Source organism: Motacilla alba, chromosome 1 (genome assembly GCF_015832195.1).
Source record: "Motacilla alba alba isolate MOTALB_02 chromosome 1, Motacilla_alba_V1.0_pri, whole genome shotgun sequence".
NCBI lineage: Eukaryota > Metazoa > Chordata > Aves > Passeriformes > Motacillidae > Motacilla > Motacilla alba.
The window spans coordinates 33,195,422-33,221,665 of NC_052016.1; positions in this window are offsets into that span (position 1 = coordinate 33,195,422).

Consider the following 26,244-nt stretch of genomic DNA (forward strand, 5'->3'; position numbering starts at 1 on the left):
GTGGGTGATTAAGGATGAAAATAACTAATTTCCGCTCATCTTACAGACTAATCAGATCACCTCACCCCATCATTTTCTCCTCTATTTAAAGATGCAGTCTCCTTCTTTCTGGCATCAAAGGCTAGCAGGATGCAATTATTTAAGTTAGTAAAGAAGGAGTTCAGGCCAGACTGGTGTTAGTGAGTTTAAGATACCAATTGGTTGCTCTGTAATAAACCTTTTCCTTCTGGTTTCTGCTGCAGTGCTCCAGCCTCGTGTGCAGCATAGGAATCCTGCTACCAGAACCCAGTGCTCTGCACTGGAAATAGAGAGGGTTGGGCTCAGACATTAGACCCAAATCTGAATATAACAGCACTTGGGCATCATCCCCAGCTTTGGCTTCCTAGCCATGCTTTCAAGTTTGTATGGCTGGTGATTTCTTGTTAGAAAGGCCAACTTTCAGCACTATTGTTAGCACAAAAAATGCCATATGCAGCAGATTAGATACAAGGCGCACGTCCTGTGTGATTCCACTGAGGCTTCTTGGCCACCAGGAGCAGGCAAGAGGCCACAAAAATGAAATTAAGGGCTGAACAACACACTGTGGAGTGGGGATCTCATTTTACTCCTTGCCTTGAAGCTGTGCTCCAACCCTGATCGTGTTACTTCCTGCATGGCTCAATGCAACAGTAGATGTTTTGTCCCAGTTCAGGCCAGTCCTTGTCTAGATTCATGGCTGTACAGACCCATTAGGGAGGGTCACAGACATTGGTTCTTCATACCCCACATGTGTACATATGTCTAAAGAGCTGTTCTGGTTTACGTGGGTAGGTATCTCCCGGTTTAGTTCTGAGGGCTGGCAGTACTGGCAGGAAAGGCACAAGTGATGGGAAGACTGGTGTGACAACTCTCCTTGATGAGTCCACACTATTAAAGAAGCAGGGAGGGTCCTTCTTCAGTAGAAAGATGTGGACTGTCTTTCACCAGAAGCTGCTGTGAAAAACTCGAGAGTTTTTCACAGCAACTCAGAGAAACACAGGGAAAGCCCTCAAGCTCATGTCTCTCTCTCCCCATATGAGAAGCTTGCAGTACACTGCTTTAAATCATAATTTTCATCTTCCAGATTCCTCTCTCTGCACTATGCCCTGTAGTCTCAAAAGATTATGGGATGGCATAACCCGTGAAACTGTGGAATAAAAATCAAGATTTTTCCTGAGAGAGAAGAATAGAGAAAAAATAAAATCTGGTTGGCAGAGATTTCTTTATCATGCCTGCAATTCTGGGTACCAAACACACTCTTCTACTAGTCTGCAATGGGCAGACTGTGGAACATACAGGAAACTCAAGCACAACTGTTTCAATACCATGAGTCTCTGTCAGGAGATCAGAGATCAAGATGATGGAACTGAGACGGAGACCTTAGTGGTGGCCTTGGCACTGCTGTTCCTTTGCACTGAGCGATTAAGCAGTATTCACAGAGGGAGAACTCCAGTCCTGGAATTGAATTGGGTCAGTTCACTGGCATAATCCTGATTATTTCCAAAAAAGTCCAGTGTCAAGCCCTATTTCCCTGAATGTAGCAGAAACCATAATGAATGCAGTTTTCTCCCTCATTATCTTCATGTCTACTTCTCCAGTTAGTCCTGTGTCTTATCTACCTGCTTGCTTTCAGTGACACATTCCCAGCTTCCCTCAGTTCATTTCATCCATGCTTTTGCTGCTATTATCCTGGAAACCTCTTGGCCCTCTTCATTTTTGCCTCATGCCTTAAGCAGTGGCCTTTTCTTCCTCTCCAAGAAAGGACAGCTTCATTTTGCCTGGAAGGAAAGACCCAAATCTCAGTTACGGGCTTTCATCATATCTTTGCCAAGAAGGATGTCACTGCTGTGGCTTCTTGATAGGACTTGTTTTTCAGATACATCCTTCATTGCTTCTGCTATGGAACTAAAGTCATCCTTTCCCCAGAAGAAAGCCATTGATGCACTCTTAGCACTACACATGCTCATTCAAAAAAGATAAACAAAGCTGTAGGTATGACAAGCCCAAACATCCTACCACTCATCCCACTCTCATCAAAAGCACATCTTTGCTCAGGATGATCCCATAGCAGAAATAGCTGCTATTATTCCCTATCATCACAGCTTCCCAATTTCTCACCAAATGTACCCCATCTCCAGCCACCATATGCAGCCTGGGCAGGTTGCCAGCTCATTTTGTGTGTGCTGCTCTGCAATGCTGGGATCTGCAATTAGGAACAGGCCTAGTAGCTAATGGCAAGCAGGCCCGTGCAAGGACATCTCCCAGTGCCTTGAATTTAAGTCTGGGCTCCTGTGTGTTTGCTAACACTCTCCAACAGCCCATCAACAAAGATGATGGAACACCAGTCATTTGCAAGGCAGGGGCTGAAGGCCAGATTCAGCTTTACCAAGGCTTCAGTGCCCATTACAGTGTGCAAGAACATTCCTGGGTGATCTCTGGGCAATTGTTTCAGAGGTTCAGGGAAGCATAGCTACAGGGCTGTGGAGCTGTCACTACGTGAATGAGTGAGATTTTAAACTTCTCGGCCGAAATGCGTGGCAAAAGTAAACCTCAAAACTACAGCTCAGAGAAGTGAACCCTCCCACACCCCTCAAGGGCTCCCATATCTCTCTGGCAGTAGAAAGGCCACTGCTATTAACTGCTTCATTGCTGGCTCATAGAAGGAGAAAGCAAAACACTTTAATGAGAACTACAGTGAGGATCTCATCTTGGCACCTCAGCGTGGTGTTTGCAGCTTGTTGGTGAGGCTTGGTAAAACATTCCCATTTTCATTCCTTTTGGTTCTATCCTGCCTGCAACATTCACATGAGTTTGAAAGGAGACCATAAGCAAGATGAGAACCCATGAAATAATAAAAGAGCATCTCTTTGACAAACTAAGGTAAACAGAGAATACTGTAATAACAAATATTTTGCTCTGTGAAATGTGAGTCTTTTTCTCCCCTTTTTCCAGCTTGTGGAAGATCCCTGTGCAAATGGCAATTTCCTTACATCCATAAGCTATTAGAATTTATATACTATTATATGAGAAATATACTATTTTGTCACATATTTTGGTGGTAGAGTGACTCCAAATATTCAGTTTGTGAGCTGCAGTGCTTAGTCCCTGTTGGCCACACTTGGTAACTTCCTGCTTATCCGTTATCCTGCTGATAAGCATTTCCAGTGTGAAAACCTACTTGTGAGGTTTTCAACTAAAGTTTCTTGATTTCAAACTCCTTGTCAAAGTCCTAAAGTTAAATGAGTTAGCAATTCAGTTCTATATAACAATAATACCTAGCAGCCCTTGTGTTCCCAGACAGCACACTGGGAAGAAGAGGGTGTGGAGGAAGGGAAGGCAGCCATACACTCAATAAAGGCATTATGAGAAATTTACACAGTTGTGAAAATTACTTTTTTTTTTAATGGTTTGCCAAGCTCCAGGATGGAGCCAGCAGCAAGATAAGAAGTGCAGAGTCTTACATACTTTCAGGTTTCCTTGCAAGTATCTAATATGGCTCTGGTCACCCATTCAGTATGCATTCGAGTATGTGCTTAGAATTAATTATTCCCAATGCCCAGAAGGCTATTCCAGCTTTTCCAGAGAGACCTATTCTAACAGTTTCCAGCACATACATAAAGAAACCCAGGCTTACACACATGACTGAATAAAGGCAGGCTGCTGATTGAGGTCTTCACTACTAATTATGTAATTATGTGTGTGTAGGCACAGACACATAAGCAGGATGCATGGCTCAGCTTACCTGCTCCACTGTACGTTCCCCCACCCGTTTTCACTGCAGCTGGGCTTCTGTCCCTTCTCCAGCACAACATGCCACATTCACTCACAGAACTGATCTGCCCTCAAAACCACGTCTCTCACATTTCTAAATCTCTTGGCGTAAAACCTGTTATTCTCTTGACATTAGGCTATTCAATACCTGTCACTTCCCCCCTTCAGAAAAAAAAAAATTACTTCCAAGTGACATTATATGATAAGCAGTTATATACTGAGACTTCTAACCAGATGAAGCCCTTCCATCACTAGAGGCAACATGGAGCACATGGGATAAATGCTCGCCATCATGGAGTCCTTCTGCTTGCTGCCTCGTGTAAGGAGCTGCTCCTCAGTCACAAAGCCCTGCTGTTTGAACCTGCTCTGCAGCTCTGAGAAACAGACTCCCTACATGAATATCTGCAGTAGTTCCAGTGCCAGAAAGGCTGGTGCTCTCTAGGTTACATTTGCAAACAGATTCAAACCCTCTTTTTTTTTTCTCTGTTACCCCATTTTACCTGTTCATACTTTCTATCTCAGCATTCATGCTTGACATAAATCTGGTCCAGCAACTTTTGGGACTGGAGCAGCACCTCACAGACTGTTCCAAACCTGGAAATGTATCCATGGTGTGTCTTATCCTGAGGAAACCCTAGTCTCTTTCCAAACAATGGGGAGGCAGGTTGTTCCACACTACCGAAAAATGCCTCCAGAGTGCAAAGCAATACAGAACCATGGTACACAGGAGTTTGGACTGAAAGCAAAGCCGAGTTAATATTTTACTGAAAGCAAAGAGCAAACTGCAGAGGGAGACTGGGTATGGCCAAGACACCAGGACTCAATACCTACTTTTCTGTTCAGTAGGTCCAAGAGGCCCCAGCATCTCAGTCATGCTTTGGAGCTGGAGCTGATTGCAGGTATTTCTGTGAGCCTAGTGCCCTGTCCTGTTGTGCCAGTACAGAGCACTTCTGGTTAGGACTCACCTGAGTCACCCAAACTCCCTCACCATCTTATATTTTCATGGGAGTTGCAGGATCCCTCAAAGGTCAATAGTAACAAATATTATTATTAATATAATAGCACTCAAAATAAGGCAAAGAAACTCATACTTTCAGCATCTTAGAGTTTTCTAAGTTGTAAAAGCAGCCCACTGAGCCAGCAGTTTGTCATGGAGCTTAGTTCTGCCATAAAATGCTAATCAGCCTGAACAGTCACGTCTCCCCTGCACCATATCTTTTTATGAGCACATTAACATGGTCGTTAGGAAGAGGGGACTCATATGGACACAAACACGCAGCACAATCATTTATTTCCCCCTCAGACTCCATCCTGAGTGACTCTAATTCATTAGCAGGAAGCAGTTTTCCTTCCAATCCTTCGAGGTGGTTTCTGGTTTCCGGAAACCCAGACATGCCCAGACTACTAAATTGTTGTGTCCCCATAGCACATCATTTACTCCCTATGACAGATATCAGGAAGCAGGAAGCAGAAACATCTCCTCTGCAAGGAAGAACACTCATGCTCTCTGGAATCTTCATGAGGAGTCATGTTGTTGAAATAAAATACAAATGAGAAGGTTAAAAGTTTTAAATTCACTGAATCACTGGAGTGTAGTACAGGACAAACAAAAGAATTTGAGAAGAATGAGAGAATAAAAAAACCTGTAGGAACCAAAAGCCATGACCTGAGAAGTAAGAACAGGAGGACGCTATGAATCAAACTACAAAGCTAAAGAACAATTTAGCTTGAACTTTGTGATCATTAACATAGTAAAATGCCCATCCATAACCTATGATAAGCGCTTACTCATATAAGCCCCTTCCTCTTAGAGCATGCATAGTAAAATAAATGTGCACTGTATCTTTAAACCAAGAGGAAAGAATGAAAAGCCAATTACTATATCTTTAGGTTGTTAGGCATACAGGAAATGGCAGGTTTTTATTGTTCAAATAGTATAAAAATGAGCACCTGGCATACTGAAGGTGTGCTAGCTTTGTGGATTTAACACCTATCACCCATTTCTGCACAGACATGAAATAAAATCAAATATCTCTACTCTGTGTGTGGACTGTCTTCTTGCACACAGGGTTAAAGAACCCTGTGCTAGGGATAACAGTGTCGTGCGGATCACTAGATGCAACTACTTTTTGTTTGGAGTAAGGGCCTGTCAAAGATTTGATAAAAGTCACCTTTTTCCTTCAGATACCAAAAACGATCCCTCTGAATGTGATATAAAGATAGAGCTGGGAATAAAGTTTGGTGATTCAGATAGAGAGATACAGGTCACTGCCACTCAAGCTAAGAGAGAGCTAAAGCCAATTTTAGGAGCAGATAGCCAATCTCTAGAGGGCACCTTCAAACACACAGACAGTGTGAGATGTAAAGTTCTTACCTCAGAGCAAAGAACACAAGGACATCGGTCTTGTGGGTGTAACCCCCTGACTAGCAGGGAAAAGGATAACCCCTATCTCTGCATTTATGGCACCAAGACCCAAAAAATTGCTGACAGGCCCAGGGTGTGACTGCATCCTGCCTTAGTCCCTTTCTTGCCAGATCCCATCCACTTGGGCCAAACAAGAATAAGGCAGTAGGAGCTTCAGTGCAAATTATTTCTTTTTTCCCAAATTCTTTCTTTTTCCCCTATCAGTGAATTGTCCCCCCTTTCCATCTCCTATTCATTCCCTATCTCACTGTATGCAAACCACAACCCCCCTTTTCTTCTTTCTGCTTTATTTTCCTGAACACTCATTAACTACTCACAAAGGACCGTGCCTGGCAGATCGGAGCTGCAATTATCTCCTGGTTCTGACCCGTGTTCAGCGGTCAGAGATTAGCATCAGCAATAATAATGGAGTGCGAGATGCAGGCAGCTGCATGCTGGGGATTTGACAAGTGTCCAGACTGCTGGAGCCAACGCGAGGGGAAAGGAGTCCACACAGGGGACTGTGTCCTCGGGAAGGTGGATTTCGGTTTTTCCAACACATCCTTCATGCCTATTCAGGGAAGATTATCAACTTGTCCTCTGGTAGTCCAGTTGTAAATCCTATCCAACTCCCACTCATTCCGATGCACCCATGGACCTAGGGGAGGCAGGAGGCCATTTCTGGTACAGTTACCCTCCTGACTTCAACTTCACTTTTTTTTTTTTTTTTTTTTTCATTTTCAAAGTGCAAAACCCACCAAGAAAATAGAACTCCAAATCATACACATTAGCAAGGAAGTACCTCGCAGACTGCTAAAATAAAGAGTCCTGCTTTTACCCACCCTCAGTTAAGGATGGGAAAAAATATTTGACTTTCCTGTCTTTCTGAATGCCTTCCCAGTGAGGGCCATCGTGCAACTTTCATGCTTTCTGTCCACACACTCCTCTGTTTAAGGCATCCATCCATCTCAGTCCACCATACTGTAATTAAGATTCCACAACAGGCTTCGGTTGGGTCTCCTTCTCATTTCTCTCAGCTTTTCAATAGCCTTGTTTTCTAAAAACTGTGGCTTTGTTTGTATATGGGTTTATTATTTCTTGTTTTCGGTTACTGCAAACAGGCTCTGACAAACAGGTAAGCTTGGAAAAATAGTTGATCTTTGGCTCAGTCTTATCTCCTCTATCCATCAATACTATTAGGGCTGTCTCTATGTCACATCCTTGGCTGAACCCTCAACACAGCAAGTCCAGGCTGTCAAAACTTTCCAGGCAATGTTGGAATTTCCCTGTCACTTAACATCTTCTGGATATTGTTATAGATGGATAATCAGATGATTGGCTCTCGCAATTAAGGGATAACTATTGTGTGAATATTGAGAAAAGCTTTAGTGATGGATAGTTATGTTATTGTAGTTTCGATGTCCTCTGTTCTCCCTACAGTTCCCTTTCCCCCCCTGTATTGTGACCATCAGACAGCCGGGGTTGTCTAGGACACATAAAAAGAAGGCGTGCACATGCGTCCCTTACATGGGGCAGTTGGGAATGGCAAAGCTTGGTGCTTCAGGGGTGCAGCACGGCAACACCTGATCTCAAATCAAGTTACAAGAAAGCAGTCTCCACTGATAAATGGCAAAGAAGATCTGACTGACAGACTTTGGAGAGGCCAGGGCTGGCTGATGCAACCCCCAGGGGTATAAAAGACTGAGAATCCATCTGGAAGATGAAAGGGCCGCGTGGTATCCATGAGGGCAATTCCCAGCACTGCAGCTTTTTCCTTATGTAGTCCTTTGTTGTATTTTTGTCAAGGTTTAATAAACCTTTTTTAAATTTTCAAAGTGAGCAGTTGTTTCTCACAATATCATTTTTGTTTTTGCCTCCCTCAAAGGGGAAAAATTGTGGACAAGATTCCTAAGTTCAGGGATGTATGAGTTCAGTATAAAACTTAGTCTGTTTATCTATTTGGCAATAATATTATAAGTTTAGCTGATAGACAGCAAAAAATCCCAACCAACCAAATAAAAAAACCCCACAAACACAACAAAAAATGATAGCTACAAGTACAGCTACTAAGAGAACGGCTATGAACTTTGTACATATCTCTTTCCAGTTAAGGTGCTTGATCGAATTCTGGCCTGATTTGAAATATCCAGACTTCTAGAAAACAGGAAGAGAATTCTCATCAGTACAAACTTTTCTCAAAAGATGACTTCAAATTCATCCTGCTTCTGGTTATCTTAGAAATAACATGAGAACAGACCCTATCAGAGCATATCACTGCTCCCTGAATATGGTATCTGCAGACACCTGGACATTTGGAAGTGCAGTGATAATGAAAAAGAAAAAAAAATAATTGAAAGTTTCAGAGCTTCAAAAGCTGATCAGCTTGAGATTTGGAAAAAGTTCAAATTTGATTTGTATTGTAGCTGATTAACCTCATTCATCCTAAAAATATCCCTTAGTATATTTTCACAGTTTTAAGATGTCTGAAAAAATTACAGAAAGAAAATCTAGGAAACAATTGCTTGAGTTGATAAAATGTTTGCAGTTCAAGTGGCCTCACACCCACTTTTGTGGTTTCAATATGAAATTTTTTTTTATTATTTTTTACTGGCACAAAAACTTTCAGCAATTAACTTTAGACTCCTATAGGCAAGTATTTACACCAGGAGCTGCTACCTGCTAATTTCCCTTAAGTAGGAAACAATATTATGTGTTAGATGACCAATCACAATAACAAATTGAATGAAGACAGAAAGAGCTATGCAGGGAAAAAAAAAATTAAGGGAGGGGGAGAGTAGTAAAGCAGCAGCATTCCATTTTTCTAAACACAAAACATGAGTTGAACAATGACAAGGTTGCATTCAATTCTAATCCACCCATTTCAAAGGCAAAACAGGTTCAAGAAGATTTGTAGCAACATCCACAGTTTTCACCTGGAGGACACCTGGTTCCGGCCAGCCATGGATAGAGTTTATCACATAAATACTTTTTAGTGGTTGTATTGAAATCATTAATTGATCATTTATCCCCTCCCTGGAAATGAATAAATTCCCACATCTGCTCTCACCCTTGCTGTTCAGAAGAGCACAGGATTTTGTCACAGAATGGATTAAGCAGATAACCCCACACTTTCACTTATATGCAACCTTCTAGTTACATTAAGTTCAAGCCATGCTGCTTCTGCTGAGTGAAAGTCTGAACTCCCACAAATTACTTATTCCCATTTAGTATGTGAACAGAAGATGCTGCTTTGCAGGGCTGTCGATCCAGCATGAAACTCACTTTGGAAAAGTGTTTTTAAAGAGAATATCTGCATGATGGTGGGGGGAAGAAGGTGGAGGAATAAATCTCCTGGTACTTTTGTTCATTATTTAAAGCAACTGTTATTTTCTCTCTCATTTTTGCTTTCAAATTTGATATCTAAGAGACAAGATTTCTTCTACTAGGCGTCACTGGGGGAAACAGAGCGTGCAATCCGTTTCAGAGAATGCTTTATTCCAGCATTTCAGGCAGGAGAAAGGTCCCGAGGAGATGAAAGAAGCAGCAACCAGGAACCTGAAGAGACTTTGAAATGCAGCTCTCTGGTCTTTGCTTGTTCAAGCCTCATATGAGCCATTTTTTTGGGTGCCTGTGTATGGCATAATAATGCCATCCTGGTTTGTATCAAAAATAGTGAGGCCAGCAGGACCATGGCAGAAATTGTCCCCCTATACTCAGCACTGGTGAGGACACACCTTGAGTCCTGTGCCCAGTTCTGGGCCCCTGACTGCAAGAAGCACACTGAGGTGCTGGAGAGTGCCCAGAGAAGGGCAACAGAGCTGGTGAAGGGTCTGGAGCACAAGTCTGAAGAGAAGCTAAGGGAGCTAGGGTTGTTGAGCCTGAGGAAAAGGAGGCTTAAGGGAGATCTTATTGCTCTCTGCAACTCCCTGAAAGGAGGCTGTGGTGAGGTGTCAGCTAGGCTCCTCTCTCAGGCAACCAGTGACACAAGATGAGAGAAAGCATTCAAGAAATGACTGGATATGGCATTCAGTGCCATGGTGAAAGCTGACAAGGTGGTAGTTGGTGAAAGATTGGACTTGAGGTCCAATCTTGACTTCAGTATTGATCTTGAAGGTCTTTTCCAACCTAAATTATTCTGGGCATATACCTTGTCCAACACTACCAAATACAGAATGCAAGGAAGGGAAAACTAGGAAGTAGGGTCTGTTAATGAGATAAAATCTATCAGGGTTCCTCCTACCAAGCACCAGTACAGAAAGTCACCGTAATGAACATCTGACCAATGCACTCACGTCCCCACATCTCTTAAGTGATCTTGTGGTTCATCACTAACTGCTCTGCTCTGTCAGGACTCACCAGGTTGCAAACACAAACATTAATGAAGTTGCCATGCCTGACTGTATCCATTGGTTTCTTCCAGAAGCTAACAGCCATGGGCCTCAGGGGGCTTCAGGTCATGCTGAGCACAACTGTCTTTATTGGAAAAATAGTCTTGGCTCACATCTGACCTTAAGACTCCAGAGTCAGCCCTTATGGTACTTGATGCACTCTCATAACTGAACTTTGCAAATTCTTCTGTCCCTAATGTCCTAGCAATTAACCAAATACCTGTATAAACATGCCACTTAGTGTATTTCCTTTTTTAAGACCAGCATTTTGCTAAGGGTAACTCACACACTATAGACAAGGCCATCAGATAAACACAGAGTGCATAATAACCTGGCATGCCTTTATGAGACCAGGAAAAACCAGCAAGCTGGAGGGGAGAACATTATTAACGAAGCACTTTCTCTGAGCTCCTTGATAACTTTGGATGAGGTAAGCTGGAGGATATGCTAACTCTGTGCATACACAGAATGGGCAAGCCTTGTGACTGTTAATGGCTTTGTTAAATCATTTCTCTCAGCGAGTCTGTCTGTAATAAAGGATTGCTGCAGCTACCCTCATTTTTTAAGCTGCTTTGAGTTTTGCACATGGAAAGTATTAAGTGCTGGCATTACATCTGTAAAATTAAGGCCCTAAAAAGGTCAAAGTCATCAGCTTAATTTTTGCAAAGAGGATTGAGCAACACTGGGATCTCAGGGTACCTGATTAGTTATACCTTACAGTTTTTTCTGTTGTTTGCTCTACTGTATTTTGACTATGTTTTCTCTCAAAGGTTTGTGGAGGCTTTAAGTTAATTTTGTGGTAGCATAAGGTACCAGACTGCCAAACTGCAAGATTAAAAGGATCCTACTTGTTTAGATCTGCAAGAAATATCAGCACCAGCTACTCTATGCATTATCCCATCTCCCTTTCCCACACTCCCTTCCTACCCCAAAATAACCTCAGCAATTAAACTGAGAAAGGACTCACAGAAGGAAGAAAAACTGCAATCTCTGTGTCCTATTTTGTCCCAGCTCTCTCTGGCTCACTGCCCAACAGGAAGGCTATTTATACCAAATTTTTTTTTAGGGGGACGATGAAGGGCTCTGCTATATCTCATCTCCCCATCTGATGGGCAACCAATCAGCCACCAAATCATAATGATTTTCATATGTGGAGCAGGGTCAGAAGGCAGAGGTGAGAAGCGTTAAACATCCTACCAATTTGCATACATGAAGTCACCTGAGCTTAAGCTGTGGAGGGTAACCGGTAACATCCACCAAACCAAGCACAAACAATGAAAAACATGAACCAAACAGTCTCTGTTTGGATAAGCAGCTCTCCTTCTCCAGGCCATAGAATGGCTTGGGCTGGAAAGGACCTTGAAGACCTCTTGCTTCCAAAGTCCCTGCCATGGGCAGGGACACCTTGCACTTAATCAGGTTGCCCAAACTTTGTTTGAAGTATGCAAAGATATTCTAGTTGACAAAGAAAGGAGACAACATTCACTTTAGCACACTGCCACTGAGTTCTAGTTGACAAAGAAAGGAGACAACATTCACTTTAGCACACTGCCACTGAGTCACATCCACTCCAGTCTCAGAATAGAAACCAAATAGTCAGACAAGCCTTTTTGGTGTGCTAGAATTGCAATACCAATAACTTTTTTCAGTGCTCACTAATACTAAAGTCTTCAAGATTTCTATGGACTCTATCACCTTGGAAATCCTAAATTAATTTCATCAGTACACAGACTCCTTCTGTTATTTATCACATGGAAAAACATTGCTCTGCAGAACCATCAATCCAGCCTGAAATTCAATGTGCTGAAAGAAAGGAAAATCTGCATGGTGAAAAACAAAGGCAAAACCAAAAACCTCCCAAAGACAGTTGACATCAGGGGAAGTAACAATATGGTTGTTCTGTCTCAAGGCAAGGGAAAAAGATTATTTACAGGGGGCAGAGGAGGGGAGAAATAAACCTGCTGGGGAACTGGTTCTACCAAAAGTATTCAAAGGTAGGTTTCAGAGCAAAATGAAAAAAAGTCAAGTAACATGAAGAATGCCTCTATATCACCCTTCAGAGGTGTTTCGGGCTCCCTCCAAATGCAGGTGGAAAAACCACTCAGATCTGATTTACATGGGTTTAGATTTCTCTTCCCCTGCCAGCAGGAGGACTAGAAATGGACAGAACCCTCTACTTCAGTGCCAAAATTTATCAGAAAGCATGTTTTCAACAACCAGGGGAGCCACAGAACCAGTCCATCCACCTTCACACTCCTTTTAGCAATGTAGAACTTCTCCCCTGGGGCCCACTGACTCTCTTACTTCAAATCCAGTTTCAGAGTACATTTCTTCTTGAAGTTTCTTAAGAAGTTAAAGTCTTTCCTCTTAAGCAATTGTGAGAAAAATAGCCTGATATGGAAAAAACCCACCCACACATAAACATCTAAGAGCTATTTTAATGTATATCACATTTTTCAGAGAGAAGGCAGGGTAATCATTTGTTGCCTTCACCTATCATACTGCTGCCTCCACAGGTAGCATGTCTTTCTGCAGACAGACTTTTCTATCCATGGCTGATGGAGTTTACACCTCTCTCAATGAGAAGAACACAGGAAAGGAAGGCCCTCTAGATCCTGCCATCTGATAGAAGAGAACTGTCCTTTGACAAGGACTTTGTCCTTTGACAAGGACAGCTACAGCAACAATTCACAGGGTGGTTTAGGGTGAGGGGTTCAGACCTAGACATCTGAACTGCAGATGTTTAAAGTCACGGTAGATGAAGGTCAGCCTCAGTCTCCCATGAGATATGTTACCAAATTGCAAAAAAAACCTAAAAGCCCCACCACAACCAAAACAACAAGAAAACCCCACAGAGCAAACAATGAAAAATTAAAGGAAATTTAAGTAACAAGATGGATCTTCTGGAAATTTGGAGAATCTCAGCAATTTCTAATACATTCGGAGAACTTCATTCAAGAGATAAAGGAATCAGTAACCTGCAACTCACCTGTACTTTTCTCTTGCTGTGACTTCAGCTTGATAATACTGTGGAATTCATTTTACAGATCTTCCTTGAAGAGATCATTTGACTCAAAAGATCAAACCTGCTTCCCCACCAAAAAATAGATGCTGTGCGGGGACAGATGTCTTTGTCCTGTTGATGAAACAACCATCACCTGGATCAGATTTGAGGTAATTTATTTTAATACTTGTGAAAAAGAAGAAAGAGAAAATGAGGAAAAATACTTTTGAAAAGGAGAAAGACATCTCATATATATAAGTTCCTAATTAGAAAAAGCTGCTAATTCAAGTCAATTAGAACCTGACTGACCCATAGTCATACTAAAATACTTACAGGAGGACCAAATTGTCCCTGAAAAAAGGGGATTTTGCTTTTCTGCATACAATTCATGGGGAAGACAGAGGAGAGTTGAGGGAAGCTCCCCACTGTGCAGACATTTTCCTGAAATGATCCAAACAGGTACATCTGGATGGCATAAAATCTGACAAGGGAATTCAGCTGTATAGGGACTTCACCTGTCTGCAAATTCCACTGGATGGGGGATTTCACATGGTGAAAATCCTTCTCATTTACCATGTCACAAAATGACTGCCAAGTGACTATGGACAACTAACAGAGATTTGTCTCCTATACACCCAACTGTTTTTTAAGAATTATCTGCTTTTCAGTTATTGAGCAAGCCTCCACAGCTTCATACCACCCATCCTCCTAGACAAAAGTCCCTTCACAGCAGCTCTGGACATGCACTGATCCCTGTCTTTCAGAAGCAGTAGGGCCACAAAAAGTCATGCCTGTGCTGGTACCATCTGTACTCTGAGACAGGAGACACCAGGCTGCAGCCTCTGTTTTAGTACTGACCAGAATGGCACACATGCTTTTAACTAGATGTCCAAATATGCTTAAATTGAGGCTCTGAAGAGAAAGGGCAGGGTCTTCTTTTTCAGGGGAGCTGAGAGCTTTCAGAGGCCTCTTCTTTTTCAGGGCAGTTAAACACCAGTTTACAGGAGAAGCGGGGCATGAACCAGACTCTCTTAAAACCTAAGCTGATGTACTAAATGCAGGGCTGCTTTTATCCTCTACTGCTTACTTCAGTTTCTCCTTGTGTTGTTGCTATTCTAGTTATAGAAAAGGAAAAACAGTACCTGAAAATTTGCATCTGCATCAACATCAACCCAGCCTCCTTCTAGGGATCCAAGCGCCCACATTCTTCATTTATCTTCATTTCACACTGTCGTTCCTGCCAGCTACATTGTCTCTGCCAAAAACCTTTTGGAAAGAGGAAGTGTCATGAGAACCACTGCAATTATAGATCCAAACCTACACCAGCTGGGTCAGTGCAGCCTCTTCAAAAACTTTTTTTGTGGCTAGGACCACGTGTTCATATACATACATCTCTATTTTCACACGTGTCTGTTTCTTTACTTCTCTTCATGGAGCAAAAGCCACCATGCTCTGCAAATTTACAACAGTTTGCACCGCCAAACTCTAGATCTTTGCAGAAATATGATGTTTGCAGCAGACTGAAAACAAGCTTGCTCTGTAAATGCTGACTTTGTGGCACAGGTGGATTTTGGAGCAGTGAACTCTGTGCAGGGAGATCACACAAAGCAATCCTCAGTAAGCCTGTGAAATTGCACTTATGGGTAACACATACAAATGTGGTGGATAAGGTAAAGGGGATCCTGATGAGCTGTAGGAAGAGCTGAGCTTTGATAGAGCATCATCACGGGGATGGCTGTAAGCAGCCACTTAAACCTAGGGTTTCAGCTGCTCCTTTCTAGGAGACCCAGCTTGAAAAATAAACTATTCCCAAACTGTGTGTATTTGACCCCACTGCCTACACAGGATGAACTGTATAGTTCAACTTTCAATCTACCACCCTATTCCTCTCCAGGTGATCCCACTAACTGCTGCTCCAGCCTGGCAGAAAGGGCAGCTCACAGGGTGAGAAATGCTAAAAGCCCTCACACCTCGTCCATGCACAAGGACAGCCAAACAGCCCTGGGAAGACACAGCTCTGTTTTCTCCTTTGCCTATGCCTACAGGTGCCTCACTGTGAGGACAAGGGGTGCAACAGGAAATGCAATAGGGACAGTTCACAATGTGAGCAGGGGCCAAATGGAGCCAGTGAGGCAGAAGGAAAGGGTGGGGAAAACAGACCATGGCTACAGCAGGGTCAGCCTGTTCCCCAAACCATTCCACATCACCTAAGCAGTGAACAAACCTTGAGCTGGTTCTGGTCTGCTGACCTGGAACATCTCAGAGGCATTCTTCTGGAGCTTGCTCTTGAGAGTATCCTGACTTTCTACAGCACTATGCAGGCTTGCTGTGCAAAACCCTCCTGGATTCCATGATAAAATAGAAATTCAAGCATGGAAAAAAAACCCCCAAAAACCCCTCCAATTCTTTCAAAAGGAGCCAGTGCTTGATTTATGGCTTTCGGTCTCACCAGTGCTAGCTCACTTGCGAGATTCAGGATTTCTGCAAAGAAAAGGTTGTTTTGAAACCTCCTGAACTTTTCTGAGCCAGAAGGTGGTCTGAACATAAGTCTTATTTTAGTTTTTCTTTTTTCTCTCTCTCTTATTTGGTGCACTCAGTGACAATCCTCCAGTGAGACATTTGCTAGCCAGCAGAAGCAGAGATTCAGTCTCTCTGCACCAGTGCAGGATACAAACAGCAGTATGTACCTGCTTGGGGGAGTAGGTCAGGGCAGGCTGGGTGGACCTGTCACAGCAAAAGCAATTTGTCAAGCATGCAATGGCTTAAGGGTGCAGCAGCCTCACCTTTGCAATAACCTGTCCCCTCTATGTGTGCCTGGGGAGAGGAGCTGTACTGTGCAGACTGCATGGCTGGACGTAGACCTGGCCTTTACAGACAGGACAGAGGCACTCCAAGGCAGGTAAAGCAGGACTAGAGCTCTGGCAGAGCACAAGCACTTTCTGGAGGCTGGTTTGCTCACCCATGCCAACCACTGCACTCTCCTGCTGTGTGAAGGGCTGGACTGAGTGTCCAGAGCACCTGAAAACATCCATATCCTTTCTCCCACACATTAAACACTACGAGTTATTTTCACAGCTGCTTTTTTTTCTCCCTGTTACTCCTCCATCTATCACATCTGCCTTCTTTGTTCCTCTTCCCCAAGACCTCATGCTGCACACTTAGAGGAGAAAGGCTGCTGTGCTCAGTGTTGCCTTCCCTTCCAACACAGCTCCCTCCCTCATACGCTGCTAACCACGAGGAACCCTCCCTCACAAGAAGCTTTCATTGGGATACGCAGGCATTGCAGTAGGAGGTACCCTGCACAGAGTACATACCAAGGCAGCAGGGGCTGTCCTTGTGAGCGTGTTGTCCTTACCCTCACACTGCCCAGCCCATCTCAGCCCCTGTGCAACATCCACACAGGTGGTCCAGTCATTCCCATCATTCTTCTAGAAACTTTGACTAACAGGGCAACAGGCAGAACGTGCCTGTTATTGTCCCCTCATTCCCACAACCCTCCCTCTCCCTGTCCCTGCCATGCGTAGGTGATATGTGGTGGTGTCAGATGACTACTTTATATCCTCATGAGTCAAACCTTAGTATCCCTTAATATTTACTCCCAGCATGTAAGTGGTGCCTCATGTTGTTTCCTTCTGTGACCTCAACATCCAATTCCTGTTCCCCTTGGTTGCTCTATTTGCAGGAATGATATCATCTGTGGCAAGATAATACCCCCTAGCAGCTCCTCAGTACATATGGTCACTCTGATTCCTTCAACCAAAACCCCCCAGAACGCAGAGCAAGGTGCCATAAGTAACCCGCATTTTCAGCAAACGCAAAAGCCTTTAACAGCAGCTCTTTTAAAACCTCAGGCTAATCCTATTAACTCCTAGCTACAGGTGCAAAGGGGTTGATACCTCCAGTCCTGTTCCTCTCACAGGTACAGAGGTGCTCCTGGGGCGGTCAGGCCCGCACAGGCAAACACACAAATGTTCTCCAGCACGCAGAGCTGTGCACTGTACTCACCCCATGCAGCACTCACCCGCAGTTCTGCTCAGTGTTTTGCTGGGAGAGATAAGCTGCACATTCGTTGTTGTGGTGCAAAGAGAAAGCAGAGCTCCGGGTCTCCATCAGAGGCAGGCAAAGCCTTTTCAGAGGAAGGTTTCAATGCATGACTCCGTGCCTCCGATTTTATCTCCCGTGTCCGTTCGTCGTTAGCATCAATTGCCGGTTTGGTGGCATACCGATAGCTTGATGTGATCTCTGTTGTCTCTCTCCTTTCCTCTGGGGTTAGGCACAGCTTTTTCTCATTACCTTTTTGCTGAAAAGTGTTTATCGTGGCAGATAATCTGAGAGAAAGCTTCTTCTTGAAATCATTTGTCTTTTAGCCATAGCAGTAGGAAGTGTCTTACAGTTTCAGTCTCCCCTGTCATTTAAGAGAGTCATTCTTCTTCCTTATACTACTGTACTTCAGCACTGCCTGTCCAGCTCTAAATTGTGGTCCATATCTTTCCATGTGTAGCCAAAAGTACCCAATCACACTTGGCATAAGAATTTGGGGTGTAAGAGAATCAATAGAGGGCGTCAAATTCCTTAGTTCAGGTTCTCTTACTGCCTGTTGTACTAAACCTGCCTTCACGTGGAAGGTTTAATGTTGGCAGTGCAGGTGCCCTCAGTCCCAACAGTGGGTGTCTGCTCCATCAGCAGCGAGGTTAAGGGAGCAGGCAGAGCTTTACAGAGGACAACACTGCTTTCACTCAGATTTCGGTCTTGAACCTCCAGTGCTTTAAGAGCACAAAGCTGACTGGCTAAAATCAAGTGCCATGAAGTACTGCAGCTTTTTCTGTGTGTCGGTGAGAAGTGGGGAAGGAAAACTACTCTTTTCTATGGGTAATTTTACGGGTGTCACCATGCCATGCAGAGAAAAACAGTGAGATTAAGATTTTTTTTTTCTATCTGTTGTGAAATCTGAAGATTTTTAAATTGTAAACTGGTGATGAAAAATTGAAACTTTTGTTCTTGTTTTTCCATTCCCTCCTGGAATGGAAATTCCAATTCAGAATGTTGACATTTTTGGTCAAAGCAAAGCTTTTTGATAATCTCAAAATCAAAGTATTTAGTTTTACAGAAGTAGAATGAAATACTGCATTTGAAATTGTTGCAACAAACCAAATGTCCCCCTAACACAGCTACTTCCAGGAATTGCTTCCCAGCCTGACTATGGCTCCAGGAACACAGTGAGACAGAGAATTCACACAGGCCCTGCTTTAAGCTGACCAGACAAAACTCATTGCATCACCACTGCCTTTTGGGTTTACAGGTCTTCATCTGTACCTAGAGCAGATCAGGAATGGGGGTGTTGGAAAGGCAGTCTGTGAAAATTATGCGCCCTGTGGAAACACAGGCAGAAATCTGCTCAGAACAAATCTGCATTTTATCCTGGGGGGAAAAAAGACATTTGTGAGGAACATTTTCACACAGGTCTAGCATGCATAGCACTGTGGAGAGAAGAGGAGCGGGAGGGGTATCTCGCAGATGCACCATTAGACCATCTTGCTGTTGCTGCAATGACTCACGTACTTTGTTACCTGTCAAATCCAGCCCCACTGGGTGCTCACGCACGGCAGAGCAGACCCACAGGACACCTCTCGTGCAGGGCTCCACAGGCAGCCCCTGCTTCTGCAGGCACATGTCAGTCAGAGCTCACACTGCAATAGCACAAACCCACACGCAGGAGCCTTGAGGATTCTGATGTAGAAGTCAAGAGCAGACGTAACACACCCTCCTAGCTGAATATTCATACACATAGTCTTACACACACCCATGGTAAGGTGCATGCAGGACTTGCAACGTATTTCCCTATGTTTTCTCAAATTTCCCTAGGACCAGACATGCTTACTCATTGGTTTAATCACAAACACACATAAGCATTCAGCCCTGCCACTCACAAATCATGCTGTCTCCCTTGGGAGAGTGGATCTGGCAGCCCTGTAGCCGCTGAGACAGAGGCTGCAGTTTGTGCCAGCAAGAAGAGAAATCCCGCCAAAACCTTGAGAACAACTCCTGGGCTCATTCACACTTTCTTCTGTTCCCGAGGGAAAAGAACAATAATAGTAAAAACCCAAACCAGCTGTGAATTTATTGACTCTCCCTTAAGAATCTCGGTGCAGTAAATTCCACCTTCATGGCGCTGGCTAATTATGCATTTATTTAACTCCGTTGCTGTGGTTTTTTTAATGATTCTCTGCTGTTGTTTGAAGTTCACTGTCTATTATTTGCAATAAAAACCTCTGTCATATTTTTGCCTCATTATTCCTAACAAACAGTGCATTTTCTGCCGCCCTCCCTTCTCTCTCTCTCTTCCCTGCTCTGCCTTGCTCCCTGCCACCCTCACCTCTCCGACTAGCGCTCCCTGAGTTTCAAAGACCAGCTGTTAGCATTTTGTCAACGGAGTGCTTTGGAGAAACTTCTGTCACGGGCTCCGGCACAGCAGGGGCTGCTGAATAAAATATCAGCCCTTCAAAGGGGAATTAAGGCAGGGAACAAAAGCAGCAGGGAGAACAAGGAGGGGAGAGGCCGGCTCTGCAGCCCCCTCCCGCCCGCCAGTTTGGAAGAGGGACCCCTTCGGTGTCACCCCGGGACAGATGCCCGGTCCAGCTACTCAATTAAAATTGCCTTTGGGATGAGAAAGAGAAGTGAAATACTCTTCCTAGGGAAGAAGTAGTGCCACACTTAGTTCAGTGACATTGAACTCGAGTACAAGTTTCATCCACTCCCAGCTACAACTTGCTGGATCTGACTCCACTCCCTGACTTCCTTATACTTGCCCAAGCTTCATTATTTAAGTGTTTCTTCCAGTCCAAAAAACAGCTTTAAGACTTGCTAACATTTTTTTTTTCCAGGTTAAACACAAATTTTCCAAAACCAAGTTAAAAAAAGGAAAGTGGGTTAATGCACTTGGTTTCCACTGATAATTTCTAAATCAGCAACCACTCATTCCCATCTTCAAAAGGGAGATTTGGGCAATTACAGGTCCATCAGCTTTATCTTGATTTCTGGGAAAGTGATGGAACAAATGTTTCTGGAAACCATTTCCAAGTATATTAAGGATAAAAAAGAGTAATTGGGAGTAATCAGCATGGATATATGAAATAGCATGCCTGGCCAACCTGTCACCCTTCATAATGAAATGACCAGTTTAGAAAAGGAGGGAAGGGACTTGATGACTCTGTGACTCAGGATCGACCTGGACAGTGGTGAAGAGAGCACTCAGCAAATTTGCAGAAGGTACAGTACGGGAGGAATGGCTGGTGCACCAGAAGGCTGTGCTGCCACTCAGAGGGACTGTGCCGGGCTGAAGAATTGAGATGACAGAAATCTCAAGATGTTCAAAGGGAAGCACAAAGTCCTGCACCCAGGAAAGAAAACCTTGTGAACCATTATGTGCTGAGGTTCAACTGGTTGGAAAGCCACTCCACAAAAGAGGCTTCTGGAGTTCTACTACATAAATAATTGACAAAGAGCCATCAGTGTGTGTGGAAGTCAGCCGCCTCTTGTGAAGAAAAACATTGACAGCAGGTCAAGGAAGGTGATCCTCCCTCTCTCCTCAGTGCTGAAGGTACAGGGTTTGGGGTGCTGTGTCCCAGTCTGGGCTCCTCAAAGCAACAGTAACATGGAAACACTGTAGGGTGGTCCAGCAGTGAGTAACTAAGGTTATCAAGGACTTGAAGCATACAACACACGAGAGGCTAACTGATTTGGGATTGTCTAGCCTTAATTAAAAATGGCCTTGGGTGAATCTCACCAATATAAATAAGTGATGGCAGGCAGCAAAGACACAGTCAGACTCTAGTTAATGGTGTCAGTGAAAGAGCAAGAAGCACAGGGTGCAAAATGAAATACAGGAAACTCCCTTCAAGGATAAGGAAAACAAAGTTTTTGTGGTTTTGCTGGTTTTTTTGTTTTGTTGATTTGGTTTGGTTTTGGTTTGGGTTTTTTTTCCTACAGTGAAGGTTGTCAAACACTAGAACAAGCTGCCCAGAGAGGCTGTGGGGTCTCTAGCCTGACAGCTATTCTGATCCAATCTGGACCCAGTCAGAGCAATGTGCTCTAATTGACCTTACATTCAGTAGAGGAGTTAGACTAGGAAAGCTCCTTCCACCCTTAATAATTCTGTGACTGGAGATTCTCTGGTCCCTGAGCACACTTCAGATAGATTTCAGAACACTCTGATAAGGAACCAGGAATCCAGAGATGTTCACTTAACCTAAAAACAGGGTGTCTCAACAAATTCAGGATGATTCCAAGTAGAATAACTATCAAAACTCATGCATTTAACCACAGCTTGCCTTTGTAACATTTTGTAGCAGATAAATTACTCAGCCTGGTCTGCTTATGTTCTGCCATTATGCAGCATCTCTATCTGGAAGAAGAAATGTTGGCTCATGTGGAACCCTTGGCCAGTACAGGAGAGTTTCCACAGGGAGGGATGCCTACATTTGCTGCTTCTCTTTTTCAGGTACATTGCAAAAACCCCACACCACAGGATGCCCTCAAGGAAACCTCTTGGCAAATGAAAACATTTCATTCTCATGCAGTTTTCTGCCATCTATTGTGAAATTTTAGCTTAGGTGGTTATTAAGATGACTTAACCAGGCCTCTGCTCTCCAGCCCTCCAAATATCTAGACTGTTAGTGCATATATCCTTTCTTCATAACTTAACCAAGCTATACATATTTAAATCTGTCCTTGTAAATAAAGTCAATCCAACCTTTGATTACATTCTTGCTCTGCACTCCATGCAACCTGCCAAATATTTTGGAAGTCAGGTGTCCAAACTGCAATATTGTATTTTAAAAGCAGTTGCACTGGAGCTGTGTGAAGAGGATGTTCCTCCCACCTCTGTGCCATGATACTTTTACACTTGAAGTTCCTAACTGAAGGAATAAATCTTGGATTTATCCTTTATTTGGCAGCTGCCATAGATGCTTACAGCATCACCTGCTGCTGCTTTTCTTGTCCTTGGCCAAAATAAATGCTTGTTTTGGATGGGATAAGTAAACTTTATATGCATAAACCTGTTCCATACACCTATGCATATGTACATACATACATCCCTCCTGTCTTTGAAAGCCAGTCACTTGGAGCAGGGCATTTCCTGAAGTTATGTCCTGCTCACCCAACTGTACTAGTTAAAAAGCACTTTCAAATTTCACCACATGTCACTTGGATGTATTAAAAGCAGAACAACTTACTTTGAAACAACATGTTATTTAGAATTCTAGCAAATTTCCTCAGAAGTTTAAATGCAAAACAAGTAATTTTACAAATAACCAAAGAATGTGATCCCCCCCTAAAACCACTGAAATTTTTGTCCCTTTCTCTCATTTTTTTATTTTAAAGGGAAAAACATGGACCTTTTTGTAGACTCGTTTCTGCATTCAGCCTTAATCAATTACAGTGACTTGTACTTACTCATTAAATATCATCCCACTAGTTTTTGTTTTCTCTAATGATTTGGCTCCTCACTAATGAGTGAGTTTATACTAACTTTTCCACCATATTCAGTGATCTCAAATTGTTATTTGAGGTACCACACCTAGTTTGGTGACATTCTGTCTTAAGACAGACACCCCTCGATTACAACTATTCCAGTGGAGAGCAGGCATGACTGGAGTGCTAGAAAATATAACAATGAATAAAGATCAAGGGTGGGGCTCATTCAACAAAAGAGAAGTGACAGGGCAACATATCATGTAAAACTTCCTTAAACAATTGAGTTATTGAATGTTCTGTATGTCTGTGGTAAACCAAGCAAGAACCTCCAGGATATAATTGCCCCTTCTGGTCCTTCAGGTCCTTCCTGTTACTTCTTTATCTATACCAGCTTTGGCACATCTGTTAAGTCTCTTTTATACCTCTCAGTTATGCTACCTTTAATGCACCTTTATTTATTTATTTATCCCATTCTAGTGTAAGAAATGCACATTATTAACCTTCCTCTTTCCAATCTCCCCTAGTTCCCTCAAAAGAGCCAGGGAAGTGCACAGTGAAGACATCAACAGGCAAGTGTCATATTAAGGGATAGACTGAGAATTTCTCAGAAAGCAGTGAGGAACCAGTTCCTTGGGTAGCAAAGAAACCAAGAAACCAATCTAAGGGTCTCTCTCCTACTATTAATAATCTGCAACATATCAGGGGCCAAAGGCATTTTCACACCAATGTTTCTGATTTGCTAACAAACACCAGAGCTGCACAGGGTTTTTTCCTTCCAAGAGGGTCAGCTAAAGCAAGCCTGTGAATACCACACTGTGAGATATGCCTTTGTCACCAAAGTGGCAGGATGGGCGTGCAGTGAATTCAGGCATGAAGTTCTGCTCTTGACCCAAGCAGACGCTATGGACACAGAGCATTAGCACACATGGCTCTGTAGCTAGATTTACAGGCCTGCTCTCTATGAAGAGATGAACTAAAAAACTGGGAGGTGGAGCTGGATTTGGGACAGGTAAATAAACAGGAAGCTGCATTTCTGCCTTAAAGAGATAAGCCTGGCAGTAGGGGATGTATAAACATCAAGACAATCCACACCACTGTGAATAGATCTTTTTGTTGCAGAGCTTTAACATCCTGATGGGAAACACAAGACTGAAAATACCATATATTACCTCTGCCTATGGTCTAACAGTAGTTTTCAGCTCGATCCTTGGAGTTGGGTTATAAACTGTTTCGGGGGAAATCCGAAATAGGTGATTTTGAGAATGAGGTTTATTACCAGTGGTGCCCAGTTCACCCCATCAGAGTCTATACCGCTTCTGGCATGAACATATCCACAGTGCCCACAAAGGGAAAGAGCCTCAAAATTGGCACTCTAATGACTACACTTAAATTGCTGATCAGGTTGGGATTCAGAAAGCTAAAATTTCAATTCCAAAACATAGCCTGAGGCCACAGCATGTCTGAAGCACAGGTTTGACAGAAGGGGCTCTCATAGTGCTCCACTGACTAATGAGATTAAAGGGTTTTCATTAAATCAGTTGTAGTTATAAGGCTCTCCCCTTATTGCACTTGCATCTTAAAAAGGTAAGTTATACTGTACGATTTGATACATTTGACTTGGAAAAGATTAGCAGCCAGTTTGAAGTTTTCCATTCAAAGTAATCCAGTATCAAAAGCCTCACTTGAGCCCCAAGAGTTTGGGAGTGATACTGTTTTGAATTTTAGTATTCGGACAGAGACAGAGATCTTTCTTTCTGGTTTCTGATCAAAGTATTTTTCAAATGAAAACAGCCCATATTTAAAGTTCTTATACGTCTATCTATGAAGACATTTCATTTAGATGTGTAACTATCCCAAATTACACAAGCAGTGACAATTAAAGAGTTCCAAGGCATATCAGGTCACAGACAGGGATCTAGACAAAAGTCTACCAACAAAAGTTGATAGAAGGCAATTGATGCAAACCCCTCACTGACCAGTCAAATGCTGGTTTCCCCATTTCTGTTATGCTAGACTTTTCATTATGTCAGAGAGTTCATCTACTGCCTGTTAGTAGTCCACCACTGGCAAAACTAATTCTGAAATTTCACAAAGGATTTAATTATCTAATTCTAAGCAAAACACTGAGTGCAAGGAAAAAAGTTCCTTGACTAGTGGCTAGCACAGATGAAATCAGAGGATGCAAATGAAGACCTCAGAGCTCAGTCAGTCCCATCATAAATCTGTATCTTCATTTCTCCACTGCAGCAGAAGGGGGTAAACTCACTGTGTACATTAATGGAAAAGCTTCCACGTGTTGAACAAATGGGGAGAAGACCAGGAAGGAGGGGAAGCCTTTTATTAACATACACATGCACAATTTCCCAGCTGTATTTCCTCAGGTGGGAGGAGGACTCTGTGGCATCCGCAACACATGACATTAAGGCCCTGCAATGGGAAAGAAAGCATGACAGCTGCAGCCTGTCTACACATCTCACACAGGAGATGCACATATTAACAGCTGATGATACCTTTTCCACTGTAGTCTCTGCCTACTAGAGCATTTGTGAGACATTAGAATGCAGCAAAGATGTACATAGAGAAGGCTTAATGTTACATTAGAAAGTGCCAAGGTCTCCTCAGGCAGTCATATCAGCAACTGTATATTGTCACTATACATTTAGGGAACAACAGTACGTACCTTTTGCCACAGTATTGGCTGTAGCTGCCAGTCAGAAACCACTCAGACTGTAAACTACCAGCAATTGTAACCCTACCATCATCGTCCTTTACCCCACCCACCCTTGGGTAGCTACAGTCCAGATTTTATGATCTCCTGGGTAGTAGGTCAATAGACTTAAACCACTTCCTAAGAGCACAACTTTGAAAGAGTCAGCAGATGTTTTACAGAGCATCATGAGCTAATTTCACAGTACATGGCTGTTACAATTAGGACTATATTAAAATAGAATATGGAAATATTTGGAAAACATTTATTATACAAGAACAAGAGAAGTTCAGTGATACAGTAAAGCAGCTCTGCTCCCTGCTCAGCATGGCAAGAAGATCCCTGTAACCTATTCAGCTTCTGATGATTCCTGTATGAAGAATAGCCAAAGCGTGGATCCATGAAACTTCATTTGCACAGCAGGAGTTGGAGATCACCTCAAGAAAAGCCAGAGTCAATATTCGATCCTGCAGATAAA